This window comes from Dermacentor andersoni, chromosome 8 (assembly GCF_023375885.2).
Source record: "Dermacentor andersoni chromosome 8, qqDerAnde1_hic_scaffold, whole genome shotgun sequence".
In the NCBI taxonomy this organism is placed as follows: domain Eukaryota; kingdom Metazoa; phylum Arthropoda; class Arachnida; order Ixodida; family Ixodidae; genus Dermacentor; species Dermacentor andersoni.
Window position 1 is genome coordinate 149,111,039 of NC_092821.1, and position 19,712 is coordinate 149,130,750.

General features: G+C 44.9%; 1 long non-coding RNA gene across 2 annotated transcripts; it reads right to left on the minus strand.

Moving 5' to 3' along the window:
• Positions 1-2,713: 2,713 nt before the first annotated feature.
• Positions 2,714-18,267, minus strand: LOC129381241 (uncharacterized). Of its 2 annotated transcripts, XR_011896182.1 has the most exons (3): positions 17,111-18,267; positions 12,793-12,893; positions 2,714-3,059 (listed from the first exon to the last, which is right to left on the minus strand). It is a non-coding gene; the product is annotated as an uncharacterized lncRNA (long non-coding RNA). The 2 variants fall into 2 exon arrangements; XR_008609457.2 differs by lacking the exon at positions 12,793-12,893.
• Positions 18,268-19,712: the final 1,445 nt, after the last annotated feature.

Sequence of the window (19,712 nt, forward strand, 5' to 3'; positions counted from 1 at the left end):
ATGACACTAGAGGGGAAAGGAATCGAGATCCAAGCCACGGGGCAAATTGTGTTTAGCCAGTCTTAAACACCCTTAACTCAATGTTTTAAATGCCTGTGTGGTTGATACCTTGTCTAGTGGAACTTCTTGCCATCCCCAAAATGTGCATAGCACCAGAGGTATAGTTTGACAGCTGTAAGCAGTGCAATTAAGGAAGTGCAGTACCTGTATTGCAGCTTTACACCGGCTAAGATATTGAAGCTTGGGAGTATGTTCATATTTCTCAACTATAGTGTGGCAAGAACTTGTAATCCGCCCTCAAGTTCTGCTAGAGCACAAGCTACTGTTGCTCTTTTGTGCAGCTAGTGTCAGCAGACAAGCTTGCAGTATTGCTAGGTAGAAAAGCACTTAGGCTTCACGACCATCCAAGTCATAAATGAATAAGTGCATGGCTAGAAGATGTAAATTGCAAGAAACAGTTCAAATGCCATTGAGCATAGTTGCGCTATTGCAATGTATCCTTCGGAGCATTGTACGAGCCATGGTAGTTCCCACATTGTGTTGAAGTGCCATACCAGTGACATATGATAATGATGCTAGTGTGATCCAGTGTGGCTGTACTTTGTTCTATAAAAACTTTTCATGTGTTTTAGATTATATTTAGTGCAGTATCTGAAAGGTTATGCACAGATGATGATAGTTGACCTTACAGCCATTTTTTCTATACAGTCCTTCACTTTCCATCAAGTTCAGCAAATCATTGAAGCCCCAAAATAACACATTTAATATTGGTACTCAGATTGAACAGTTTCAGTTCTATGTGTATGTTTCAGAGAACTGGACCAAACATCAAGAATGAAAATTTAGCTACCTATTGATGCTGTAGCTTTAGGCTCTGCAAGAACCATTTATCTGCAGCACCCAACTTATCCCGTATTTGACGGATCATGATAGATGTGTGAAGAAGCACGAGTGTTATGCAGAACAGTTTTCAAGAGGTAATGAATCTCTACCATATAATTCATAAATAACTGGAAGGCTTCTCCTAAGGAAATGTTCGTGCTCTGCACTGTAACATTGACAAGTCCCTCCCTAAGATAAGGTGATAAAGAGAGCTGGTTTTATGAATCTGTTGTATTTCCACAATTTTAACATGGTATAAGTGAGGCCCAAGGCATAAATGGGACTGCGTGCTGTTCTGTATGCGTGCTACAGATCAATAGTAGCCAATCAATAGCCATTTTATTGAAGATGCAAACTGGATCATATCCTAGGGCCAACTCACTGTCAATGAAAACTGTGATACTGGCTTCCTGCACTGTTTATTGATCATGGACTTCTATTTGAGGTGCGATTGAAGTCCCTCAATATCTTAAACTATGAGTTGCAACTGGGAGAACGTGTCCATTCATTAGGACTACACTTTTTGTATTTAGCTCTCATCATTGTAAACAGCTTCATAATGAGAGGAACCTCAGACGAAATGCTTATTTTTTCCTGGCTTCTTTGTAAGCACTAACTATGGACATGTAAACAAGGTAATCTTGCATTTATCCTGCCTACAAGTGCCTCTTTTGACATTCATGCCTGTATTGCCTTTTCAGTGCCACTGAAAAGGCAATACTGGCCACTGAACAGTAATGACGAAAGCATTGTGCGGAAATATGCAAGGTGATCAGGAAATGTAAAATGAGTCATACACCCGACTGTAGCAAACTGCTACAGAGAAAACCCATGCAGGTTTCTCGGAAAGTCTTCACAAACCTACCACATGCTTCAGACTGCTCCTGTGATTCAGATGTCTGCGATAAGACGTAAAAGTAGGTTCTCACGGGCCCATCTATTCTCTAGTTCATGAAGTCTTCATTCCAGAGAGCCTCACCATGCCGTAACACGAACCCCCGTATTCATAAATGCATCTTAACTTGAAGCCCATGCTTGACTCGATTTAAATGACGCCTGTCGTGAACACACCAAAAGTAACGCAATGAGCATCTTGGGCGCGTTCACACCATGCGTCATTTATATCAAGTCAAGCATGAGCTTCAATATGTATTGCTGAATACGGCGGTAAGACTTGATAAAGGTCGCTATTAATTATTTGTCCAATGTTTCAGTTTTCGCATCAAGAATATTTAGCTTTTTCTGAATGCTACGAATTTTTGCTTCATTCTCCTTTTCACCACATGTGCTTCATGGCAATCTCTTTCATCTTTCCATCCCTTCTCCTTTCCCATGCTGTTGGCCAACGTGCAGGTGTCATCTATGCGCTAGACAGTTACGATGTGGTCAGCAGGCTTTGGATTTCTTTGTCAACCAATTTCTCTCTTTGCTTTTGTGATCCAAGTCTGCCTGACCCTTAGATTACTGTATACAATGAAAACAAAGCCTTTTTTTTTCATGAAATGGGCAAGCACTTGCATCTCTTGCAAAGGATCTTCCAGTAAAGTTTTTCGTTCCTGCAATCACACTGAACATGCACGTCCATCATAATTTTTATGTATCTAAAACGCACCGCCAGAAAGAGTAACAAAAAGCAGCTATATTTTCAGATAACACTTGTGGCTAAGAAAGCAAACCAAGACCAATTATGGATGGTCTCCATTTTTTTTTTTTCAACATGCAAGGAGCATTGTGCACACACCTCTCAAGCATAAAGGCAGCACGTATGAGCCATGATGCCTCAATGGCTCCCATGTCTGATCACCCAAAAGAAGGCAGGCCAAACATAAAATTTGTTTTTTGGAAATTCCGTTTATTATAGCTAAAATTTTATCTTGAAAACACAAAAAGTAGTCTTCATTTCAAGACTGTGCAACCTCTGGCTGTATTTTGCAGAGCATGAAAACATGAAAATATACTAAATTGAAATGGCAACAGCAAAGAAACACTGGCTTCCATCTTCTGGAATGCAGAAGAGAGTGACACTGTACATGGTAATCCAAAGTATGGACCCAACTTGGTCGTAGCATACATGCTCTGTGCTGATGTAACTTTAATTAGAACTGAAGTGTGGCATCCACTACTCGCCTGTGTCGTCAACGGCCATTTCATGTTGCCACACATTCTTTATCCGCTACCTGAAAAGATTACATTACACCATGAAGATGACAAAGCTCACATGCATTAAAGGAAAATTGGTTGGCTATCTTGTCTCCCATACAACTCTGCCAAATACCTGCAATTAGTGTAAGTATGCTAGTTCCTTGCACTGTTTCCCATAACATCTTTGTTGAAGGTACTGGGTAACAATATCTCAATCACTTCACAAACTGTGGAGATTATTGTTAATTTTTAAAGCGAACAGCTTTATTTGCCTCTCGACAGCACATGGCATAATTTGTTTAATGTAAAAGGTTGAAGCAATTCATCGGCATGTGCTTCACCATGTGCCTTGCAAAGATTCCTCATTAACAAATATACTGTTTCGAGAGTTTTCATTTCAGTTTGCTGACGCAATGAAAAGAGACAGGAGGGAAGCTATGAAGCTGCTTGTCTCTCCACACCAAAAGCCAGCACCTATAGACTCTGCTAAAGATGTACTTCTCAAAATCTGGCTACTCCTTGACCAATCTGTGCAAAAATGTTAAATACGTGAGTCAGAAGTTATGTCAACCAGGCTGCTGCCACTCAAAGGGCAAAGCTCCTTGAAACAGCAAAGCTCAAAAAAGAAGGAAAGAAGAGCACCTGTGAATGTTTCATGCTTTATAATGTAGAATAAAGATTTCACCAAAGCCAGGAATGCCACGCATCAGTGCCAGCGGGAACATCGTCTTGAGAATGGCTCCTTGATTTGGATTACATATTTCGACTAACAATTCTGCTGTATTGATTTACAGGTTGTATTTATGAAATCAGCAGCAATTCTGCTCGTACAGTTTGAGAAATACGCCAAAATTGATGCATGGTTCTTTCACATAAGAATTTGAAGGATAAATTCTAGGAAGCGTTACAAAGGCAGAAACAGTGTTCGAAGGTGTCAGAATGAGGGCCATGAAATGAGGTCCTTGACTAACCGAACAGTGCCGCTGCTGCAGACATTTTAAGCATGAAATGCTTTTAGCTCCTGTTGTCAGCCACCTTCAATGAACCAAAAGCCAGAGCCATTATCCTGGCACTCAAACCAGCTCATCCGGGCAAACAGTCAAGACTGCAATACATATGCTAGTTACTTCCCAAACATGTTACAAAAAATATTGCTTCTGAGTTCTAAATATTTGCTCACAATATCACTCAAGCTGTAACTTTTAGTACGCTGAAGTTTTATTTGTCACTTCTAATAGCGACGTTCAGAGGCAGATACAAGGCACTGTACACTTGATTGTCATTTTTTGGCACTGAGACACAGTTGCTTGTGCTCTTTTCAATGCCAGCAGTCCGCGAGGTCCACGGCACATATGGTGGACCGAGACGAGACTTGCAATGGGGTTCTGTCTTTGACAGGAAACTTGCTTCCATATGGACCAGTGTACAGTTGCGTGATGCAGTGGGGTGGGGTGTGCCATTGCGAATGTGCGCTACACCCATTTTAAGATTGTGGCTAGTACCACCTACAATCAATCTGCTTTGTCGGCAGCCATTTCATGCTTACATCTACTCTCGATTACAGGAGAGCCAGTATTTTTTAGTGTCACCAGAACAGCCTGAAAATGCTCATACAAAATTCTCCAAAGAGTGCAAGCGCTTCCGAGCTTTTTTAGTCTGTACATTCCAGCTATCTGAAATGAATCCAAGAAAGTAGTGGATGTTAAGGATATGATCATAGAGCTATGGCATATTACTTCGAGGTAGATGAAGTGGTACACGAAGGTGTCCTGTGTATTCTATTTCAGTGATAACATCATAGTGAACTGTTGGATAGTGTTCAGGAGAGATGCCGCGCCAGTGCATCAAGTGCAATCAAAACGTGGCTTTGCTGTTGTTCAAAGCAGATATTGCATTCGCCCTACAGTAGAAAGGAAACGAAGCAACACCTTCAAGAAGGCAGTCCCCAAACAGCGAAAAAAAAAAAAGGTTGGAGGACACTTAAGCTGCGCCTTTAAGAGTGTAACACGATAGCATTAAAAGAGCCCTGGCTGCTTCTCACGCTTCCGGGCAGCTGCAGCTTATGCTTCTGTAATGTTTCCCTGGAAATGCTGGTGGCAAACGCTATGCACGAAGGCGAGCTTTCTGGGGCGTGCCACTCCTAAGACAGACCTGAAATGGCAGCTGGGAAAGGGGTTTGTGTTTGAGTTTCCGCGCAACAGAATTATGTTTTCTCGCATATTCAAATTACAATGCAACGCTATCATGTCTCAAAGTTGTGTGCAAGTCACACTTTATGAATTTTTGACACATCCTACTTTAAGAATTTTAATTAGTTCAGTAACGCCTATATGCCCCGTGGAGGGCCTGTATCAATCGGGATGCATGGTTCGGGATTAATTTTCTCATATGGAAAAGGTCGCCACACCACTGCTGGATTTTCAGCAACACGGGGCCCTGAACGCTATGGCTGGTAATACTATTGTGAATCAGTTCCAGGCCAACAGCACATGTGCCACGCACAAAAAAAAAAAAAAGCAGATGCACGTGGGCACTTCCCAAACATTTTTTTACAATAAAGGCAGAGGAAAAACCTTCGCTGCTAAGGCATCAGATGAGTAATGTGTAAAACACGCAATATAAAGCTTAATTGTACACCCGACAACGACTACATTGTAACGTAGATTGGAGACAGAGTCTTGTAAAATATACGCTTCTCTTTAATGGCGGGCCAGAACAAGAGCGTGCAGCTTACGCACTTCATCCGTTTTTAGTGGCACCGACCTTTGCGCGCGCCGTCCTGCGGTGCGGGAGCCCCACATCTTTGTGTCAATTGCCTCCCATGAGAAGAGCGACAGTCGCGGTTGCGTCAAAAAGTTCTTTCAGCTACATAAGAAATGGAGCTCCTCAGGTGCATCTCAGCATTCAGGTATGCGCATAGTATGCTTTCATGCGCACTACACGAACAGCTTCAGCGGGAAGACGACGACGGAGTGAACTGAGGTCAGAACTGCAGGGGACCACTTCGTAGGTCACGTCACTGAGGCGGCGTGTAACCTTGTAGGGACCAAAATACCGGCGGATCAACTTTTCTGAGAGTCCACAGTGGCGGACGGGCGATCAGACCCACACGCAGCCGCCGGTATTGTAATTGATGTCGCGTCGACCCTGGTTGTATCGAAGGGTGGCGGTATGCTGTTGGCTCCGGATACGATGCCAAGCAAGCTGGCGTGCCTCTTCGGCTCTTTGTACGAACTCTTCTACGTGTTCGCTGGTCGGGCTATTATCAGCCATAGGTAGCATGGCGTCAAGTGTTGACCTGACGTGGCGCCCATATACAAGTTGGAACAGCGTAAACTGTGTAGTCTCCTGTACAGCAGCGTTATACCTGAAATTCACATAGGGTAAGATCGCGTCCCACGTCTTGTGCTCTCGTCGACATACGTGGAGAGCATATCAGCCAGTGTTCTGTTCAGACGTTCCATTAATCCATTGGTTTGAGGGTGATATGCAGTGTTCTTGCGGTGAGAGCTATGCATCAGCTGGAGAACATCCTGCATAAGTTCCACTGTAAATGCTGTACCGCGGTCAGTGATGAAAACAGACGGTGCACCATGTCGTAGGACGATGTGGCGTGCAAAGAACTTGGCCACTTCATATAAAATTACTTGCGAAATAGCTTCGGTTTCGGCGTACCAGGTTAAGTAATCGGTAGCGACGACTATCCATGTGTTGCGCGAAGAGGTCACTGGGAATGGCCCAAGTAGATCCATTCCTATTTGTTGGAACGGTGCTTGAGGAAGGTCCACAGTATGGAGAAAGCCAGTCGGTTTAACAGGTGCTTTCTTGCGGCGCTGACAATCATGGCAGGTCTTCATGTACCGTTGCACAGAAGAATAAAGCCGGGGCCAGTAATACTTCTGTCGTATCCTTGCCTAAAGTCTTGGCGAATCCCAGGTGTCCCGCGCATGGCTCATGATGGCAGGCTCGCAAGATGTCGTGGCGTTGCGCCGATGGCACAACAAGGAAGTACGTATTGGGGCCGCTTCCGCCATTTTTCCTGTAAAGGACGTTGTTGTGCAAGTAGTATGATGATAAGCCGCGCATGAGCAAGCAGGGTAAAACACCTTCAACTCCTTGGAGGTGTTCGATCCGCGGCAGCAGCTCAGCGTCAGTGCGCTGGTGCTCAGCCATCTTTATGGCGTTGATAACTAATGCGGCGACAAATGGCAAGTCATGGTCAGGGTCCAATGAGGTCGTAGGGAGTGGTGCACAGGACAAACAGTCAGCGTCACTGTGCTTCCTGCCATATCGGTAGACAACTGTAATATCATACTCTTGTAAGCGAAGGCTCCAATGGGCTAGTTTGCCTGAAGGATCCTTGAGGTTGGCAAGCCAGCACAGGGCGTGGTTGATCGCTGACAGCGTTAAAGGGTCTACCGTACAAGTAGGGTCGGAATTTACCAATTGCCCACACAACCGCTAAGCATTCTTTTTCATGTGGTTGAGTAGTTTTTCTCAGCCTTGGTGAGACTGCGGCTTGCATAAGCAACGGGGCGTTCCGCACCAGCTTGCCACTGCACAAGCGCCGAGACTCGCATTGCTGGCATCAGTATGGATTTCAGTGTCAGCGTCTTCGTTGAAATGAGCAAGTATCGGGGCCTCTTGCAAACGCTTGCGCAATTCATTGAACGACTGCTGCTGCTCGTCCGCCCAAATGAAAGGCGCATCATCGCACGTAAGCCCTGTCAGAGGCACAGCAATTCTTGAGAAGCCCTTGACGAAGCGCCCATAATATGCGCACAAACTAAGGAAGCGTTGGACAGCCTTCTTGTCTGTGGGTGGTGAAAACTCAGCGACGGCAGCTAACTTGTCGGGGTCTGGTCGGACGCCTTGAGGACCAACGACATGGCCAAAAAATTTGAGCTCTTGGAACCCGAAGTAGCATTTTTCAGGCTTGATGGTGAGGCCGGCAGTATGGATCGCAGTGAGGACACCCTCGAGTAATGCGAAATGTTCGTCAAACGTGCTCGAGAACACAATGACATCGTCCAAGTATACGAGGCAGGTTTGCCATTTCAGTTCAGCAAGCACGGTATCCATCGTCCGCTGAAAGGTGGCAGGTGCGGAACAGAGACCGACAGGGAGAACTTTGAACTCATAAAGCCCATCAGGTGCCACAACTGCTGTTTTTTCACGACCCTGTTCATCAACTTCGATTTGCCAATATCCTGATTTAAGATCCAACGAAGAAAAAAACTTGGCATGTTGTAGACTATCCAATGCATCGTCAATGCGTGGCAATGAATAAACATCACGCTTGGTGACACGGTTCAACTTTCTGTAATCTCCACAGAAGCATAGTGTGTTGTCTTTCTTTCTAACACTACAGGGGAGGCCCACGGGCTGGTGGATGGCTGGATCACGTCGTCTTGGAGCATCTCTTTCACCTGATGCTTGATCGCTTCCCTTTCCACTGGAGACCCTCTGTAAGGATGCTGACGGACAGGACGTGCAGACTCGTCGGTAATAATGCGGTGCTTTGTGATGGACTTGCGCCGCACTTTGGATGACGTTGAAAAACAGTCCACAAATTCATTCGCGAGACTCAGTAGACGGTCTTTCTGATGGCCTGGCAGAGCGGCGTTAACGTGAATCCGTTCTTTTAGGCTGGGGAACCCAGATTGCTGAGACGATGCGGTTTCCAATGTGGCAATGTCAGTAACATTAGTGATTTCGTGAAGAAATGAGCTCAGTTCAGCCATGTCGTTCCTCGCGGTACATGCCGATACTCGTTGCTAAAGTTTGTTAGCAAAACAACTGAATATTTGTTTTGCACCTGAAGAAACCCTCTGGCTATACAAATGTGGTGTTCAAGAAGCAGGGGCATGTTTGCCTCAGCAATTCCTTCGGCGGCATCCTCCATGTCGCATTGGACAAGGGTAAGCACGCTGCTCTTGGGTGGCAACATGATGTGATCGTCAGTTACGCGAAGCGTGATGTCACGGTCGTTGTCATTACTGTTCACTATGGCTTGCGTAGTAGTGAAGCTGACTCTTAGACTCTTGCAGGTCGATAATGGCACCGTCTGCCTGAAGGAAATCCATGCCAAGTATAAGGTCCTTTGAACATTCAGGAAGATTGACGAAGTCGCCGATGTATGTGAAGCCCCGAATGTTGACTCGTGCCGTGCACCGGACCATTGGAGTTATGAGATGCCCTCCTACAGTACGAATCTGAGTTTCGGTCCATTGCGTTGAAACTTCGTTCAGTATACGCGCGAGATTCTGGCTCATAACAGACGTGTCCGCACCCGTGTCGATTAACGCCATGACCTCGCGGTCATCTGTGGTAACTGGTACGTCGCAGGATACTGACACGGAACTACACTGCCTTCTCTGCGTCTAAATTACTTCGTATAGCGGTCGTTGCAGTGGAGGATCTTCAGCGTTCGCAACATCAGCGACCTCACCTCCGCAGGTCGCTGGACTCAGTTTTCCCGGGAGGCTGGGCTGAGTGAGTGACGTCTTGTTGCTCTCAGCTTGAATAGGGGCTGGAAGACCTGTTTCGGGCGGATGACGGTTACCGGGGTTCACGGAATCATGGGGCAAACGAGGTCCAGGCATCCGCGAGGTATGCTTCAATCTACAGGGCGCATTCAGTGAAAATTGACGGAGCCCAGCTCGTTGGTAGGGACACGCTCTGTAGAGGTGATCGGCTTCACCGCAATGAAAACACAAGGGCCTCCGGTCTGCGGAGCGCCACACGTCGCTCTTGCAAGGTGGGTGTGTTTCAGCCATGAATGGCATGCAACGAGGCGAGTGGCTTGTTCAACAGCGCGCACACCAAGAAGGTTCAGGACGTCGCTCACCTCGCGAAAAATCAGGGACAACGAACTTTGTGCAGCTTCCGTATACGACATGCGAGGTTGTGGCTTCCGTACCTTGTGCTGTGGTGTCTCACTTCGCTCTGGGACTTGGACTGCCTGCCTGATTTCCTCCCGGACGACCTCAGCCAGAGCAGGTCGCTGTACTGATGCTGGAGAAACCTGAAGCTTTTGAAGCTCTTCCCGAACGATAAGCCTAATGAGCTCCCACAAGGCATTGATATTGTCCAGGGATATAGCGAGAGTCACGCGATAGGGTCGACACGTCGCGGTTCTGCCTTGTTCGCCGCTGCAGTGCCTTTTCCATCGATACGGCTTCCGCGAGAAACTCTGCAACAATATTTGGTGGGTTGCGTATTAGGGCACCGAATAATTCTTGCTCGACACTGCGCATCAAATTCCTTTGCTTCTTTTCTTCCGGCATGGACGGATCCGTGCGTCGGAAAAGTCGGCACATATCTTTGAGAAACATTGCAATGCTTTCGTTCGGCCTCTGTACTCTCGCCTGAATTGCAGATTCAGCTCGCTCCTTGCGATCGAGGCTGGCGTATGTGCCGATTAGCTGCCGTCGGAATTCGTCCCATGTCGATAGGGCCCTGCCTCACGGTTCTCAAACTAGGTCCGTGCATAGTCCTTGAGGGCAAAGTAGGCGTTGCGTAGCTTGCGCTCTGTAGTCCAGCCGTTGAATTCTGCGACACGCTCAAAGTGATCGAGCCAGTCCTCTACATCCTCAAAGGTGTCCCCATGGAAGGACGTGGGGATTCGCGGCTGGTTCAGGACGACCTCGGTCGGGGCGGTCGAGAAAGAAGGTGGAACCAACGTATTCATCCATCCGACTTGACTGCGTAGAGGCTCGTGCTCAGGCGGCAGTCCTTGAAGTCGGCAGCTTTCCGTACCTGCACAGGAGTCAGCTCGACCGGACTTTGTACTGGGCTTGTAGACGGTGTTCGATCTGGGAGTGGTAGCACGTACCCCACACCTTCACCAGAAAAATTTAACGTAGATTGGAGACGGAGTCTTGCAAAATGTATGCTTCTCTTTAATAGCGGGGCAGAACAAGAGCGTGCAACTTACGCACTTCATCATCTTTCGTGGCGCCGACCTTTGCGCGCGCTGTTCTACAATGCAGGAGCCCCACACCTTTGTGTCAATATGCACAAATTGCACGCAGAATTGACGTCGACTTGGGGTGAAGGTCGCTTTCCGAGTTCTGCCTGGTGTTGTCTACAGGCAACAAACGCATTGGTGAAGAAGCTTACACCAACATTTTTCGTTGTCCTTCACTGTCTTTAGTCTCTGTGTATTTTCTACATATCCACCAAACCTAAATGTTTTCCTTAGGGTTTTTCATGTTTCATCCCTAACAGTTAGTGCCCATTACAGTGCATGCCCATGTTAGTGCCCATGTTTGCACGCTTTTTTCTTCTACGCAAAGCACTTAAAGAAGAGCCATCCTGTCAGCCACCTAGGTCTACTCCTTTTGCTCAACTACATTTTTTAGCCCAATGATGAGAGAGTTCTCTAGCATACCTGAAGGTCATGAAGAAGTAGAACAGTATTACCGGCTGCGTGAGATATTTGAAGACATACTAATGATTTTTTTTTTTCAGACAAGATTCGAAACATGAGTTCCAAATTTATTAGCTTTCTTTTACCATTTTTTATAAGGCTATTGAGTAAAACCATCTTCATCCTCAATTACTGACTGAATTCATCTTTGATAGCAGCAACATTGTATCATATAGCGTGTGTTGATGTTGGGCAGTGCTTCCACAATAACAGCCTTTAGGGAGTTTTTATCTATGTGTAGCTGTTCGTTATTCTCCTTCCCAGTAACCCCCACCATACATAGTGGCATGCAGATTGAAGTATTTGGAATTAGGGATGCTACATCGAGGTTGATGTGGCTTCAGAAATTTACCACCGGACACTCGTGAGCCATGAAGATGTTGTGGAAGCAAATAAATTATATAGGGTGGTGCCTAATGACATTGTGCCCAAAAAGCTTTACTATGTCACCTGGGGCTGCTTGGCTAAGGCCATAATTGGCTTTTGAGGGTTCTCACTCGTATCACCCCCTACCTCCTGGAGGAACTCAACCACTTGAATGGCACCTTGCCACAGGCATCAGTTATTTCTTTTTGTCACATGATAATTAGACACGATTTCTCGTCTCACCCTGAAAACAATGTGGTTCGTGATATTTCGAGAAGGTGGTGACCTCCAAGTTACAGTGGTCAGTGTGTAAGGCGACTAGCACAACATAAAGTTCCATCTCGTGCATCAGGCAGAATGCTGCTATTTCCAAATAAATTTGCTAAATAGGTCACAGAGGTGATGGTGAAGCTGAAGTCGAGTGCTTAGACAGATTGAGAATGTTAATGGTTGTGCAGATTCAAAGCCGCATCCTCAAATACTTTGCGCAGCTTGCATGACAATGTTGAAACTGGAGCCTGTGTCCTGTGCACTAATATTTCACTGTTTTGTATGGCTACCTTTATAGAAGACGAAAGCCAAACTTCTCCAGGTTTAAGACTGGTTTTACGACAGCTATGACAGAGCCAACTCCTTGGTGCACGTTTATGGTAGTGGTGACGAAGCCATCAGGAGCACTCCACACTTTTATGGATTACACAAAAACTGAACAAGCAAGCCCTATGAGCATCATATCCAATTCCTGCAGTAGAGCATACCCTTCAGATACTACGAGTCACAGCTTGGTGTATGAAAAATTGATGCCCAAATTCAGGGTTTTGGCAAATCCGTGAGAAATTACAGGAAGTTCTTGACCACCTATACAGCACCGTTCCGTTGGTTTCGCTATAACTGCTCATGCGATTTGGTATCTGGTGTGCCCCAGATCAAACACAATGGTATATGAATGATATTCATCCAGAACTTACATGTGTTGCTTGCCATATGGTCGAGGTTATCAGTTGGTGCTCAACTAAACAGCAACACAACGAACTCTGCAGTACATTTGAGGGCACCCACTGTGCAAGAGCTGCCATCCACAAAGAGAAATGTAAGTTTGGCATCGCAATAATATCCTACTTGGGGCACATGAACGAAAACAAGCTCAAAGTCGTCACAGACATGCCAAGACCATCCTCCAGAACTACTGCTGCTAATGGGCATGACCACCTATCTAGGTTCATTTGCTCCTAACATGACAAACACTACAGCCATTGTCCAGCATGCTGTTTTCAAAGCATGGTTTGTCTGGAACCCACACAGGTTCCAGAATTCTCAAAATGGAAAGAAATACTTTCTTCAGATCCAGTGCTTGGCTGGTGCTCCTCAAAATGAGAGACCAGCTGCTAATCACAGCTGATGCTTTGTGCTGTGGTCTAGTTGCAGTGCTCAGCCAAAAGCAAGACGATGGGCAACATGTTACTAGATACGTGTTTTGTTTTTTTTTATTTACTCATACTGTTGGCCTGTCGGCCGTTACCGGGTGGGTCAAAGCAGCACTTCAACAATTAGTACAATACATGGTATTGAAATAATACATATAGCACAAAAATAAAACAAGTAAATAGCAGTATTTCGGCAATTAGTACAGTACATGAAGGCAGTACATGAATAGTGTTTTAATAGGTGAACATAAGTGAACAAAGAATATAGATAAGCGAAATATTCTACAGATACTCCTATTGATATGATTATAAATGCAGTGTTAATAAACGAGGTCATACACCCCCTCCCTCCAAAAAAAAAGAGAAAAAGCACGTATACGTGCGTGAATCTTTCAATGTTGCTTTAAGTTTTTCTCAAATTCTTCCGCATTGATGCTTTCTCGCGTGGACACCGGTAATTCATTTCATTCTTTAATGGTTCTTGGAAAGAAGGAAAATGCGTAAGTGTTAATGTGCATCTGAGGTATTTGAAAAGTATTATATTTGCTTTTCCGTAGTGTTCTACCTTGTCGTGCTATCAAATATTGTTCGCTGTTGATGTTGAATGCGTTTTTAGTGAGAAGAAAAAAGAATTTTAACCTAGCTATGCGCCTGCGTTCCGCGAGCGTAGGCAAGTTCAGCAAACCGAGCATTTCGGAGACTGAATCTGTGCGAGCATAACGCGATAGAATAAACCTTGCTGCTCGTCGAACTCTTTCCAGTCTCTCAATTAACCCCGACTAATAAGGGCCCCAGATTATGCTGGCCTATTCTAACGTGGGTCGAACGTACGTTAAATAAGCTGTTAGTTTTACTGACTGTGAGGCTAACTGCAATTTTCGTCGCAAGAACCAAAGCTTCTTTTCCGCAGTTTGGCATATTTTTGTAACATGGTTCGACCAGCTTAAGTTTGCGGATATATGTATGCCTGAGTATTTGAGCACGTCAACTGAGGAAAGCGCCGAAGAATTCACTGTGTAATTAAAATCAAAAATATGATGTATTTTATTCGTCATGCGCAATACAACAGTTTTACTCTCATTTATTTTCATTTTCCATTTGTCACACCATTCTTCTATAGCCCTAAGAGCGTCACTGAGTAATGTCTGATCTTCTGTGCTATTAATTTCTTTGTATAGTAAGCAATCATTGGCAAAAAGTCGCACCGTGATACCTTCGTCAATTGCAGAGGAAATGTCATTAATATAAACTAAAAATAGTACAGGACCTAACACAGACCCTTGTGGGACACCAGACGTTACGTTCAACGGCTTTGATTTAATGTGTTCCACTTCTACGTATTGGGTTCTGCCCCGGAGGTACGCGCTTATCCATTTTACTATTTTCGCGTTTATTCCCATATAAGTCAATTTCACAATCAATTCTGCATGTGCCACTCTGTCGAATGCTTTCGACAGATCAAGACAGATGGCATCTATCTGTTTCTTATTGTTTAATGTGCTGGCAAAGTCATGGACTGTTTCAAGAAGCTGTGTTGTTGTGGAAAGGCGCTGTCGGAATCCGTGTTGTTTGGGAAAAAATGAGTTCGCATTTTCGATGTACGTGTAAATTGACTTCGCTACAACATGTTCTAGGAGCTTGCAGCAAACGCAGGTCAACGATATCGGACGATAATTTTCAATGATCTGTTTATCTCCAGATTTGTGCACAGGTATAACCTTTGCCGTAAGCCAGTCATCAGGGACTCGGCCTTCCGCAAGTGACGTGTCAAACACGTTGGCGGGCTAGTTGGTTAGAATCCATGGTAGAGTGTATAAGCGCGACTGGACGAGGACGAAGAAAGAAACAGATACACAGACACAGCACTTCACTTTCAACTATAGATTTTATTTTCGCACGCATCGATAAATGTATACCGTGCGAGCGGAAACAAACGTAACAGCAAAAAAAGAACATTGAGTGGTACATTTCGTTGAGTGGTACATTTCACATAATCTCAGAAGAATAGCGGCGAAATCGGGAGTGGACGTGGTTTTCTCTGCCCCTGAGCGTCTACAGAAGCTGTGCAAACAGGTTAACACAGAAAATAACAAAAGGCACTCATGTTCTACCCAACATCGCAAACAATTTGTAACCTGTACTCATAACGTTGTCTATGCCATCCCACTTTCATGCGGAAGTACGTACATTGGTCAAACCGGCAGATGCATCAACGAGAGATTAAAGGAGCATCAATACAACGTCACTAAGGTAATCTCGGGCCATTTGGGTATTCACTGCAGAGATTGTTCCTGCAAGCCCATGTTTGAAAGCACTTCCGTTCTGTATAAGGCTCATAGCAGGATGACGAGGGAGATTGTAGAGGCCTAAGAGATAGCAAAAGTGCGTAAGCAAGCCTTCGGTGTCACTATCGGAAAAGGAGATACGATTCCTTGGTCTGTCTTTGTGACGATTGTAGTACATGTTTTTTCTTTTTTTCCATTGTCTTGCACACGTGTCCGGTTCAACGAAATGTACCACTCAATGTTCTTTTTTTTGCTGTCACGTTTGTTTCCGCTTGCACGGTATATATTTATCGACGCGTGCGAAAATAAAATCTATAGTTGAAAGTGAAGCGCTGTGTCTGTGTATCTGTTTCTTTCTTCGTCCTCGTCCAGTCGCGCTTATACACTCTACCATGGTTACTAGATACGCCTCAAGATATTTAGCAGAGACAGAATGCCTGGCTATGCCCAGATATAGAAAGAAGTGCTTTCTTTCTTGCAAGCTCGACATAAATTCTATAAATGGGGCAACAATCTGTTTCCCAATTTATAAAGTGTGCACATGATTGATACATTATGAGGCATAATGTACATCTTAGGCAAAGACTTTCCCGCAGCTGATACACTGTGAAGTTCTCATGTGAAGGAGAATAACAGGCACCACAAGGGCCTACCAAGATTGAAGGCTATGCATGCTGCCTCTCCCCACTTTCTTTACAAGAACTGAAGAAAGAACAAGTGCTAGATTAATGCTGCTGCCAACTTTGCATTTTCACTCGAAAGAGCTGGACAAGGTGTTGCAAACTCTGAAAGAATTCTGGCTTTACAAGGACAATGTAGTCCAAGACATGTTGATATTTTGGCAATAAAACCATCGCGCCCAAGAAGCTACAGGAGCTTACCCACCCAGCACTTCTCACTTGAAGGCCACTTTGGAATCAATAAATGCCTAGCAAGACGTCAAAGTACTGCATCATAAATACATACAAACAGCAAATGTCTTCAAGTCATGTCGTACATGCTAGCACCACAGGGCTAAGAGAAGGGTGACACTCCTGCAATTAGGATTCTGAGAAAAGCTGTTACAGAAGTTCACTATGGACATATTTTCTATTGGAGGGGTGTGGTGGCTCATCGTCACAAAATACTAGTAAGGGTATCCTGAGCTAGTACTGGCTAGTTTGACAGGACCTGTGGTTGCGACTTAATGCCTCTTTGTTTTCACAAGGTGTGCAATAGTGTAGTGGTCGTGAACCGCAACAAACTGTAGCTTGCAAAAGGGCGCAGCTCGCTGTTTGCACAATTCATAAGAATTCCAACAAATGGCGTGCAGTCCACGCTACCAACAGCGCAATGGTCTCACAGAAGCCACCGTAAACTTATCCAAGAACTCCCTTGAGGCGTCAGGTGATGCCTACAAGACACACGATTATAGACTGAGCCTTCTGAAACATAGCTCCTCGCTAGTGCAAATGCTTACGAGCCAAAGGCTTAGGACTACACTTCCAGCTACTGCAGACAGCTTCTTTCCACAACTCCCGGACCGGAGGGAAATGTAAGTGCATGAGCAAAAGTGCTGGCAGAAACAGAAAACTTACTCTGATGTTGGGCATGGCATACAAGATCTACCCAATTTGTATCCAGACATTAATGTCCGAGTAGTTGACCTGGAAAATGCAGGCACACTTCAGCAGCCAGGAGATAAGCCCAGGTGATAGTGGATAGACACGGACAAAAAGACCAGTCATCTCAAACAGGACACAACAAGTGCCACTGCCTCTGGCTGCATAATCTAGGATTCGATGAAAGTTCGGCTGGTCAGGCATGGAAACGAAAAAAAAAAAAACATGATCTAAGAAATAATAGTCACACGACTATTATTTGCCGAGCATGCGCAGGAACATAGTCACAAGATTGACTGAGACAATGCCACTGTTGTTGCCAAAGAAAAGAACATGTCATCCCGGCGGCTGCTAGAATCGCTAATCGTTCAATTGACGTCAGCTACGATGAACCAGACACCAGGGACTATGCCTGCCATTTACGCATGTTCATTACGTCACATGCTGGCTACATAGGTGACGACGATTTCCTGTCCAACTCAGTGAACGAGGAACCCGTGTGTAGTTCCGAAACGTCGGGTTATACATGAGACTTGGTCAGTGACCGTGAACCCCCCTTCATGCCTCTGGCTAGGGGAGAAGAACACAAGCAGCCACACGACTGTAGCAAAGAGGTTCCGTTTTGTAGAGATCCTGGACATCAACACCATAGAAGTGGACAATGCATAACATCAGCTAAGCAGTAAGCAACATGACCCTTTCTATACAGGGAAGGATGTGCTACAAAGATGCTCGTACTACTGTAACGCTAATGTGCATGCTTGTAGAAAATGATCACAATAAAAAACTCACCTCTTGCCTTGTGCTCAATGTTGAGGCTACCATTCTGAATCACAATTACTTTATCCCACCTAGCTAACAGTTTGTCAAATCTCAACGAGGTTTTAATAGGAATCTTGTCTCCACTACCCGAAACGCCAGTCTGTGTAGTAGTGTTACACAGTGTTGGGTTCAAATCTGCCATAATCATGAATCCGAATGAACTTGCCCACATTTCAGTTATTCTGCAAAAGTATTTGGGATCACTTCGTTGCTTCTATATGCACTGAGGCAATCACAGCTGTGAAACACATTTAGGTCGTACTGAAGATGTAAAAGACCATGTAACATATGTGCTGAAAGGAGCAATGACAACTTACGACATTGACAGATGCCATTCAGATGAGCGTTGCTGTGTCAGTCGAAATTGCTGCTTTGACAATAGCTAAACTTGAGACAGAATACCATGAGGCAAAGTGAAAAGAGAACAAAGGTGCATTTTTCAGCTACATCACCTCATTGCTCCAATGCCCATGCATTTGATAATTCATTCATACAATGCGACGGCCTAGGCAAAGCCACGTTTGGATGACCCAATGTCTGCTTTTAAACATCACAAAATTCCACTTTTTCACGCACTACCGAACAACTGGCAGGTTTGAAGATTTACGAGTGTCAAGAAATATTGAATCTGTCATTCATGTGTTTACACTTTGTCTCATTATCTTCGTATTATCAAGTGTATGCTTGAAAGCGCAGACACTACTGCTGGCTTGCTGGCTAAACGCACTTTCAAGTGGCAGCTGGTGATAGAAATCTTCGAGCATTTGTCTATAAAAACGCTCGCGTAGATTTCGCGGTATGCTCAAGCGCTTTCAGTGCTACGCACTGCGTGACACCTGCCTGTCAGGCCGAGCAGGAGAGCGCCAAGGGACGAAACACCAAATTGTTCATTTGGCACTGTAAATACGTATGTCTCTATTATAGTGTGCCTGTATATACACTTCGACGACGGCAATGATGCCACCGCTTGCAACAGTCGGCCAATTAAAGAACGTGTCGCAGCGTTCGCTTTCCATGTGTACAATCTAACACGGCGAGTCTCTTTTTTTCATGCGGAAGCAGCCTTCTGGATCTAAAAACATTGATATCGCGAGCGCAACAGAACAAACGGGCGGTAGTGCGCATGAGTTTAAAATCGTAGTCCGCAAAATATGGGCTATAAATAACGGCTGAAACACGTTACAGATGGGTGTCAATTTAAAGCGTGCAGTGCATTTAAAGCGTACTTTCAGCGAGAACTTCAGGCGGCGTGAAAAATGATGCCTAAGCATGCATAAATTACACAAAAAATTATGTACGTCCCAGATGAGTTGAAAGTGGTCGCGAACAGCTACCTTACCTGTCTATGTGTATGACAGGTGCAGCCTCTGAGCTTTTATACGATCCCTATTCGGTATTGTATTGGGTACAAGAAAGAGTTATTACGCGGAAATATAAGGAACAGCTGGGGATAACCAAAAAAAGCTGAGATGTACCATTGAAGCTCCCATGCTACGCACACATCCAATTGACAGGAAGCCGCCATGGCACATTTTGACTACCGGAAATAGGTGGCGCTTACAGCCTTAGAATTAGAGTTGCATTAAAGAATGTTGAAACAGTTTTTCGTTTAAAATATTCTACGTGATGCTTACTTTCATTGCCAGTTTTTGTTTTCGTCCCTTGTCCAGAGAATCGCCAACAAAAAGAACAATTTACAAACTGTTTATTATCACGAATAGCAGCGAGAACCGAAATCGAAACCAGGGCGACGCGC